The 10896-nt window shown below is 39.3% G+C and overlaps 1 non-coding gene across 1 annotated transcript; it reads left to right on the forward strand.

Annotated features, from left to right (window-relative positions):
* Positions 1–6059: 6059 nt before the first annotated feature.
* LOC141615642 (small nucleolar RNA R71) lies at positions 6060–6166 on the forward strand. Its single transcript, XR_012530052.1, has one exon. It is a non-coding gene; the product is annotated as a small nucleolar RNA R71 (small nucleolar RNA).
* Positions 6167–10896: the final 4730 nt, after the last annotated feature.

Below are 10896 nucleotides of genomic sequence, written 5' to 3' on the forward strand. Positions count from 1 at the left end.
ATGATCTTCATTAAACAAGCGAAAGGTAACAAAAACAACAAAATCGGGTTTTCTAGACCTATGAAACTCGAAAGAGCTCAAAAACCCAAGGGTGAGTTCGGGGAAGGTCTTATAATTCATGGTATAACAAGTTTTCATGCCAAGATTTTTAAACAAAGCTTTAACATTTTTCTCTATTCCAATATTGTTTAAAGATGCTTGGTTAATGAATTTTGTTGGTTCCATAGCTTTGCTTTTCAAAATAACCCAATTGTTGTATTGAGTTTGTGAATTGATGATCACATTTGGATATTCCGGGTCATGCCATTGTGGAACTTCCTCCATTTGGACATCCGCCGCTGCATTTGAAGGCTCCGCCTCACCTCTCCTTCTCTTAGAAGCACCTTGTGAAGGAGCTTTTCTTGGTGCCATTTTTCTGAAATTTAAGACAAAATTCATCTTAAGGCAAACCAAAATTCATCCTAATAGGCATAATAGTATGAATTAGTGAACTAATTCACACTACAAACATGTAATAAACATTCTACAACCAATTTCTAGTACTAAAAAGCACAAAATCGAATTCCCCCAAATTGATTTAGGGTTTGCAAAATCTAATTAATTGATTGCAATAGATGAATTTAAAGAGAAAAGAGAAGATAACTTACCAATTTGATGTTAATGGATGATTGAAACTTGCAAAATTGATGAAGAGCTTAAAGTTTCTTGTGATTTTAGGTAGAAAGTGAAGAAAATAATGGAGATGGGGAAGAGGGGATACCGTCGGGTTGGATAAGAATGATAGAAAAAAATTCTTTTTTTTTACTTACCCGTAGATAGCAGCAAAAATTTCACAAAACCACGACCCCGATCGGGGCCACCAACCCCGATCGGGGTTGACTGCAAATCCCGTTTTTGACTTCCTCGTTTATGGACGTGAATTGTTTTCTCGTTTTTCGAAAACCACGTCCCCGAACGGGGTTTTTTGCATGGGGTTGCATGTCAAATGCACTCCAAATTCTCCTTTCTTCATTTTTCACCTAAAAATCACAAAAAGAAACATCGTTAAGTCGAGTATTTTATTACTAATCTACGAAAAACAATAAATTGCATAAAATTAAAAACAAAAATAAACAAAAGTAATAAAAAGCTTGGGTTGCCTCTCAAGAAGCACTGGTTTAACGTCCCGCACGACGAAAAAAACTTGAGTCGGGTCAAGCTTTCTTTGGTAGAGGTTGAACGGTCATTTCCTCTATCACACCAACGATCACATTCTAATGGTAGAGCTTCAAACGATGACCGTTTGTCTTGAATTTTTCGCCCTTGGTGGTTATCACTTCAACGGAACCGAACTTGTTGACATTTGTGACGGTATATGGACCGGTCCACCGTGATCTTAACTTTACCGGAAATATCTTGTATTGGGAATTGAATAGCAAGACTTTATCACCAATTTGAAATTCATTGTTCAAGATCTTCTTATCATGCCATCTTTTTGTTTTCTCCTTGTAGAGACGGGAGCTCTCATAAGCTTGTAAGTGAAATTCATCGAGTTCATTGAGTTGCAATAACCGCTTTTCTCCACTCAATTTCGGGTCCATGTTAAGCTCCTTAATTGCCCAAAAAGCCTTTTATTCCATCTCAACGGGAAGATGGCACGCCTTTTCATAGACCAACCTATATGGTGAGGTACCAATAGGTGTCTTAAACGCGGTACGGTAGGCCCATAAGGTATCATCGAGCTTCATACTCCAATCCTTTCGTGATTTGGCAACAAATTTCTCAAGTATGGACTTGATCTCACGGTTGGAAACCTCTACTTGGCCACTAGTTTGTGGATGATAAGCCAAGCCTCTTCTATGATAGACTCCATATTTTTCCAACAAACCATCAAGTTGTTTCTCACCGAAGTGAGTACCACGATCACTAATGATTGCTCTTGGAACACCGAACCTCGGGAATATGATCTTCTTGAACAATTTAATCACGTTGCGAGCATCATTGGTAGGAGTAGCAATTGCCTCTACCCATTTAGAGACATAATCAACAGTAACCAAAATATATCGATTCCCTTTTGAAGAAGAAAACGGTCCTTGATAATCTATGCCTCAAACATCGAACACCTCTACTTCCAAGATACCATTTAGAGTCATCTCGTGTCTTCTTAATATGGAACCCATCCTTCGGCAAGCATCACAAGCCATCACAAAATTTTTGGCATCTTGGAACATAGTTGGCCAATAGAAGCCGGATTGCAACACCTTTACAACGGTCTTGGATGGTCCATGATGACCACCATAAGGAGAAGAATGGAATCCTTCTAGCACCCCTTTCACATCCCATTGTGGGATACATCTCCGGAATAGCCCATCGGAGCAATGTTTGAACAAATGTGGATTATCCCATAGGAAGAACTTGGCATCATGTAAGAACTTCTTCCTTTGTTGATATGAAAGATTGGGTGGCGATTCTCTTCCAACTAGGTAGTTGGCTATGTCGGCATACCAAGGAGTATTGGCTTCCAACATCATTAGAACATCGTCGGCGAAGGAATCATCAATAGGTAACTCAATACCTCCATCATTGAACTTCAAACGGGATAAGTGATCGGCAACAACATTTTCGGCCCCCTTCTTGTCTTTAATCTCAAGATCAAATTCTTGCAAGAGCAAGATCCATCTTATCAACCTTGGCTTAGCTTCTTGTTTGGCTAGGAGATGCTTCAATGCGGCATGATCGGTATGAACAATGACTTTGGAACCGATCAAGTAAGAGCGGAATTTGTCTAAGGCATAGACAATGGCAAGTAGCTCTTTATCCGTGGTGGCATAATTGATTTGTGCCGCATCCAAGGTTTTACTAGCGTAGTAGATAGCATGGAGAACCTTGTCCTTTCTTTGTCCTAGCACGGCGCCTACCGCATAGTCACTTGCGTCACACATGAGCTCGAATGGCAAGTTCCAATCCGGTGATTGGATGATAGGTGCGGAAATCAAAGCCTTCTTGATCCTATTAAAAGACTCAAGACAATCGTTAGTAAACACAAAGGGAGCGTCTTTTAAAAGAAGCTCCGTAAGGGGTTTGGCAATCTTAGAAAAATCTTTAATAAAACGGCGGTAAAAACCCGCATGGCCTAAGAAACTCCTTACACTCTTCACATTTACCGGTGGGGGTAGTTGCTCAATAACTTGGACCTTAGCACGGTCCACTTCAATTCCTCTTTCTGAAACAATATGACCAAGCACCACTCCTTCATTTACCATGAAGTGGCACTTTTCCCAATTCAACACCAAATCAACCTCATCACAACGCTTCAAAACTGTGGACAAATTAGTCAAACAAGCATCAAAAGAAGAACCATATACACTAAAATCATCCATAAACACCTTCATGATAGACTCAATGTAGTCGGAAAAGATGCTTATCATGCAACGTTGGAAAGTGGCGGGAGCATTACAAAGACCAAAAGGCATTCTACGGTAGGCAAATGTACCATAGGGACATGTAAACGTGGTCTTCTCTTGGTCATCCGGGTGAATGGGTATTTGAAAGAACCCGGAATAACCATCTAGGTAGCAAAAGTATTTGTGACATGCCAACCTTTCCAACATTTGTCAATAAAAGGTTATGGGTAGTGGTCTTTCTTGGTGGCTAGATTTAGCCTCCTATAGTCAATGCACATTCTCCAACCTGTCACAATTCTAGTTGGAATTAACTCATTTTTATCATTTTTAACTACGGTGGTTCCTCCTTTCTTAGGAACCACTTGGACCGGACTCACCCATTTAGAATCGGAAATTGCATAGATAATTCCCGCATATAACAATTTAAGCACTTCCTTTTTGACCACTTCTTGCATGTTAGGATTTAGTCGTCTTTGACCTTGGACACATGGTTTATGATCTTCCTCAAGATTGATTCGGTGCATACAAAATTCGGGACTTATGCCTTTTAAATCGTCAAGTTTATAACCAATGGCTTTCTTGTGAGACCTTCAGACATGAAACAATTTAGCCAATTGATTCTCATCTAATTTAGCACTAACGATTACCGGACACATCCTTTCATCATCTAGAAAAGCATACCTGAAATTGGAAGGAAGGGGCTTAAGCTCGGGTTTTTGTACCTCTTAACATCTTGAGGTGTAGCAACCAAGCCTATAAAGTCTGAGCTCTCCTCCAATGATAGCTCCTCTCCATCCAATTCTTACTCCAAAGCATCAATCTCCTCATTTCCAATCTCACCATCACCTGCAAATGATTCTAAAAGCAAGAGTGTCTCCAAGGGATCTTTAGATAAAGATCGAGGTGTAGAGTCTTCTATAACAATATCAACAACATCCAAAATCTCAATAGAATAACAAGACTCTTCTATCATCGGACTCTTCATAGCACTATTCAAATTGTATGTGACCTTATCGTCACCCACTTCCAATGTAATTTTACCGTTCTTGACATCAATCAACGCACCCGCGGTGTGTAAAAATGGTCTTCCCAAAATGATTGGGATTTGGGCATCTTCGGCCATGTCAAGAACAATAAAATCAACCGGAATGAAAAACTTACCAACCTTAACGGGAACATCCTCCAAAACTCCCAAAGGGCATTTTATAGAACGGTCCGCCATTTGCAATGTGACACTAGTGCATTTTAAGACTCCCATATTACGCTTAGCACAAATAGAGTAAGGTATTACACTCACACTAGCACCTAAATCGCATAAAGCTTTATCAATTTGGTAGGTGCCAATTGTGCATGGAATAGAAAAGCTACCGGGATCTTTTAACTTAGGAGGGGACTTGTTTTGCAAAAGAGCACTCACCTCGGCGGTGAGAGCTATTGTTTCAACCTCATCAAAATTCCTCCTCTTAGTTAAAATGTCTTTCATGAACTTAGTGTAAGATGGAATTTGAGTGATTAATTTGGTAAAAGGAACGGTTACCTGTAGATTCTTCACAACTTCCATGAATTTACCGAATTGAGAATTCTTTTGATGCTTTGCCAATCTATGAGGAAATGGCACTTTGACTTTTTCCAGAATCTTTGCTTCAACATCTTTCTTTGGAGGAGCATCCTCCACTTCCTTGACTTTCTCAACAACAACAAGTAGGTTATCCACTTTCTTGGGAATTTCTTCATTTGCTTTATCATTTGGAGAAATCTCCAACTCAACAAGTACTTCTTCATCATCTTTGGGCATGGATGGCCCATCATATTTTATACCACTTCTTAAGAAGATAGGGTTAAGAGTAGCATGTGGTTGCTCACCTTGAGGAGGTAGTTGACCCGATTTCCTAGATGAGGCCAATTGAGCCATTTGTTGTTCCAACATTTTGATCGCGGCATTTTGAGCTTGCTCATTCTTTTGGATTTGAGCCAACAATTCCTTTTGCATACGGATTATCAAGCCCTCAAGCTTACCTCCCTCTTGGTTGTTTTGTTGGGCATTTTGTGGTGGAGGTTGATTTTGTTGGAAATTGTTTTGTGGGGGCCTTTGTTGATTTTGATAACCCGGTGGAGGGATATATTTTTGTTGTTGAGGGACATAGGCATTTTGTTGTGGTGGGGGTTGTGGTTGAGGATTTAGCACATTGTTGCTTCTATAAGACATATTCGGGTGAAATCTTGAATTTGGGTTATATGTGTTTTAGAATGTACCCGGTGGATAAGCATTTTGTCTTAAAGCTAGAAAGGCATTTACCTCTTCAATGGGAGCTTGGCAATGAGCGGCATAGTGACCCGCACCTCCGCAACCTTCACACACAACGATTTGGCTTGTTGAGGACATGGAATTGACTTGTTGAATGGAATCTCTAGCATCCCTTTCTTCCAATTGTTGTTGGAGCAAAGCAATTTGAGCTAGCAAGCAAAACGGAGTTGTTGGAGGATTCTTCTTTACCTTTGGATGGCACAACTCGGGAATTGACATATTGGGCATCATGGACCACCATAGATTCGATCGTGGCATGAGCAAGGTCGGTGTCAATTTGATCAAACCGCCCATTGTTGGCGGAATCAAGAATCCTTCGGGACTCGGCACAACATCCATTGTAGAATGTTATCGCTAGAAACCAATAATCTAGCCCATGATGTGGGCATTGTCTTTGAAGCTATTTGTACCTCTCCCAAGCCTCATATAAGCTCTCAAGAGCTTGTTGACGGAATCCGGTAATTTGACTCCTCAAAGTTTGAGTTTTCTCCGGTGGAAAAAACTTTTGATAAAAAGCAAGAGCCAAAGTCTCCCAATTGGTGATTCCCATGGTGGTGTGGTCAAGGCTATTGATCCAAAGCTTGGCCTTGTCCTTCAAAGAGAAAGGGAAAAGTATTTCCCTTATTTGGGCTTGAGTGACGCCCGTTTGCCGGATCATGGAGCAATAGTCACAAAATTTTTGCACATGCAAATAGGGATCCTCCAAAGGACTTCCCCCAAATTGCTTCCTCTCCACAAGGCTAATGAAAGCCGGTTTGATCTCGAAGTCCGGCGCGGTGATTTGAGTGGTTGTGATTCCGGCCGGAAGCATGGCCGCGGTGGGCTTTGAGTGATCGGAAAGTTTCACCATCTTTTTGGTAGTAGATGGTGATGGTGGTGGAGATGATGAACTAGAAACCTCCTACTCTTCAAGGGCTTCTAGATCGTCTAAGTAAGACTTTCTAGCATTTTCGGCTTGTACGGGAGAAGAGGCTTCTTTCACTTCCTTCCAAAATCGCCGTCTTCTCCTAAAGGTTCTCTCGGGATCGGAATCCGGTGAAAGTAATTCTCCCTTGCGTGAGGACCTGGGCATAAGACAACAATTTCTAGAGAAGTGATAAGTAACGGTCTCAAGGAACAAGTGTTCCCCAAGACAAAGGAAAACAAGATAAAAATCGACAATTCAAAAAGCAATAAAACTGTTTCCCCATCAACGGCGCCAAAATTTGATAGGTTTATCGCGTACCTATGCAAAGATAATTTCCCTAGACACAAATTAATGTAGTAATAGGGGTCAAACACAAGGAAACGGGAATTACTTCCTGAATTGATATGGGTAGATTTTTATCAAGGTCGATTACGATTTGGTTTGGTTTGTTTGGTTGATGATTAATAAAAAACAATGTAAATAATATGATAAAAGATAGTCTAAAGGGTTCGGGTCACTCATGCAAAGGTAAACATATGAACATGATAAACTTGATACTAATAATTTTGTCAATTTCTTAGGCTTAAAGATACCCACCTTACGGCATTAGTATCAACCATAGACCGGGTCCTAAAAAAACTCTCGTCCATGACTAGGTCGTCCTACCACACATGCTTAGTCTAATTCAATTCCGTGCCTCTCGACTTTAGAACGAATGAACAAATTTAATCTACGACTACGGCCGATAATCAAAGATTAAGCGTAACAAAGCAAACATGTGATGGAAACAATTGAACAATATTATTATGAACTTATTTAATCATGTTATAAATTTGATTTTGCATGGCTCCCCTAGCCTTTAGACTAGGAAATTTAGCTACTCATACTAAAATGTAAATTGCAAACTAAATTATAAGAAATATTAAGCATGGTTATATGATTTATATTAATTAGATGATATAACATGTGAAAATAACAATGCTAATGTAAAGTGAGATACTTGATTATAATGACTATGTGATAACTAAAACAATAATATAATTTGTAAACTTGGAATTAGAAATACCTTATAAAGGAGAACATATATGGAAGAACAATTAACCAAAAGCTTGAATATCAAATGCTTGAACAATAATTTGAAGTACAAAATGTTGAAAGATTAACTATGGAATGCTTAACAACTTATAAATTAAAATGAAAACTAATGAGAGAAAATATAATGCTTGAGGCTTATTGTAAGTAACTTGGACGTAAAATTGGATGCTTAAAACCTTGGAATACCTCTCCTATTTATAGGAGAGGAAGAGCAAAACGTAAGAATTCAATGAGCATATGGCCCCGATCGGGGTTGGGCGGCCCCGATCGGGGTCGTGTGTTCCTTGGTTAATCGCCTTAATTCTTGATTAATTACGTGAGGAATCTCCATGCTCGTGTTTTAATGCTCCTTAATCACCCGGTAATGCTCTAAATTCCTAGCATCCTAAGCTCTCTTGGCATCCAATGCTTGCACCTTAATATGGACCTTCATTTTGGGCTTGACTTTACATTTGGCTTCATTTGTAATTCCTTACTTCAATCCACTAATCTTCATGCAAAACCCAAGCTATCTTTACACACTTAGTCCACTATTTGGCCTTGTTTAGCTTAGTGAACTTGGTGTACAAAATCATAGGAAAAAGCCTCTAAATGCTTAGATTCCTACAAAACCGTAACAAACACAACAATACACCTAGAACACAAAATTAGCTCAAAAATATACTAATTAAAGTATGAAAAATAATAGAAACCGAGCTAAAATGAGGGGTAAAAGTATATATAAAATGAACATATCACAGATGGTGAGTGAATTTGGGAATTTTTATTATCAAAAGGTAAAATTAATGTGTGATTTGCTTCGGACAATTAACGGAATGAAAGGAATTTTGGGATGCTTAAAAAAAAGTGTGAGTGATAGCATGAGATGGTCTGGGCTGATTGGTGATAAGTGTGAGTGATAGCATGATAAGAGACGATCCATGGTAAGAAAGAGTGAGATGATACTGATATGAAATAATGGGATTTGAGCTTTGGAGCGATGAGAAGGTAACTTGATTACCAGAGAGTTAGGTATAAGGAGTAAGGAGATTAACTGATAATTGATTTGTCGAGTGTGAAAAGAAAAGAATAAGGGGAGTAAACTAGGAGAATATTGACCGGAGTTAGGTGATATAAAAGTAAGGAATCGTCGAGATGTATGATACTATCATGAGGATTTGAGTTAACAGTTATATAGGAGTTACAGGACGACATTATAATCATGAGTTTCGAGGAATTAAGGAAAGTAAAATAACGGGGTAAATAATTTGCACGATATGAGATCTTGGTGGTGAGTTGGGTGACGATTTAATTAAGGATGTAATTAGAAATAATGTTGAGGCAATTTTGTTGAAGGGTTTGATGTTCGTTATTTGGGTTGTTAACTAGAGATAGGAAAGAAACCGTGATGTTTAGAGATGAGTGTAAGAGGCTTGATGTCCGAGCGATGGTAGTGTTGAGGTGTTGTCACTAGTGGTTAGGGGTGATGATAAATAGGAAAGATTGCTGTTCTAAAGAGGTTGATTTTGTAGAGACTTGATTGATGTGTATGGTTGTGGGGGAGAATAAGATGTGGTCATAGGAGGCGGTTGCTAGTAGTTGAGTATTAATGTTATGGTTACGTTTGGCAGGAAATGATTGTTGTGCGAATGGGAGAATGTGTTATGAGGGGCATATGAGTTAAGCTCGGGTGAGAGGTAACCTTTATCCGGTGGTAACTTACGTGATCAGGATTGACTAGTTGGATGAGATTACGTGTCTACGATGTGTATAAATGTTTGTGTGAGGTTCTGACCTCACGAGAAGTGGTATGGTGTCATAGTTATAAAGTTGTTATCTGAATGTTCTATATGTTGGGTACGGTAACCTAATTGATTGATATTCAAAAAGGTAATAATTTGATTGATCTAGCATGGCCAGTTATAATTGTATGTGTACTGATAATATATGTTTATTCCGTGAAATGGTAGGGATGATGTTCATGAGGTTCTTATCTGTTTATTCCATATAATATTCTGCATTGTGATCTAGTAAAGCGGTTTTGAGTAAGTTTTCTTGTCCGGGAAGTTGTCCTGAGTCAGTGTTTATGGGAATTGAGTAAGTTGCGATGTCTATCGAGGTGGCTGTGGTGCCTTGGGTGGTGATCCGGGCACGGTACTTCGTGTTGTGATGCGGGTGTTTTCGCACTGCGGTGCGGCTGTGGGTGGCGGTGTTGCGATACCGTCACCAGTTGTGGTGAAGTAGGCGGGATATTTACGATACGAGTTTTCGAAATTACATACCAGTTATACATAGATTGTTGTTTTGTTGCTGATGTTCCTTGTGAGTTTCGGTTCAACATATAGACTGTTGTTTTGTTTGTTGATGTTTCTTGCTAGTTTCAGCTTGGGAGTGAGGGTAGAGTATGATATGGAAGAGAGTTGTGTATGTTTCCGTGGTTGTCATGGCATAGTGATATTCTGTTGATGAAACACAGTTGTGAGAGGTTGTTACAGTAATTTTGATCTTGTTTTAAGATGAGGCATCGGCAGACATAGTCATGGCAAGTGATTCGTGGAACATGTATTGTACTGATCTGAAAGTTGCAGGTGGTTCATAATCTTTTGTTGAGACAGTGAGCGTAGGGTGTTGGGAATTAGTGTCATGTTAAGTTATGTATGCGTGTTGCGGTAATGAAAGAAAAGAACTTGAGGATCTAGTGTGAGTGTACGTAACAAGTGTGGATTGTAAGTTATGCTTTTGGCGATAGGAGATTTATATAGTTTATATAGAGAGGTATGTCGTGTTATGGTAATGTGGAAGAGTTGAAGTATGGTTATGCTAAGGAGTTTGTGGTATAGTTTAGGTGGTGTGCCGAATGAATTGAGGTATGAGAACTGTTAGAGTATGAGAGCCGTGGAAATAGGAATGGTTATAGGCGGTTATCTTTGACATGCGGTGGTGATAAGGATAATGAGAAGATACAGCTAAGGATCTAGTATTAGTGAGTTATGAGGACGTAACATTTATCTTAAGAGGAGTAGGATGCGGCAAAGAGTGTTTGATGGTTGTACATGTTGTAGTATAATTGGAAGTAGAGTGTTGGTGTAGCATAAAGAATGGATTTGTATATATTGTGGTTGATGTTGTAAAAAGGCCATGGCCGTACTTGTAGTAGTTCGATGTTTAGAAATGGGAGAATATTTCAATAGTATTGATTGTTGGATGATGATGTTTATGATTGTGAG

The sequence above is a fragment of the Silene latifolia genome, chromosome 11, assembly GCF_048544455.1.
Source record: "Silene latifolia isolate original U9 population chromosome 11, ASM4854445v1, whole genome shotgun sequence".
NCBI classification, from domain to species: Eukaryota; Viridiplantae; Streptophyta; class Magnoliopsida; order Caryophyllales; family Caryophyllaceae; genus Silene; species Silene latifolia.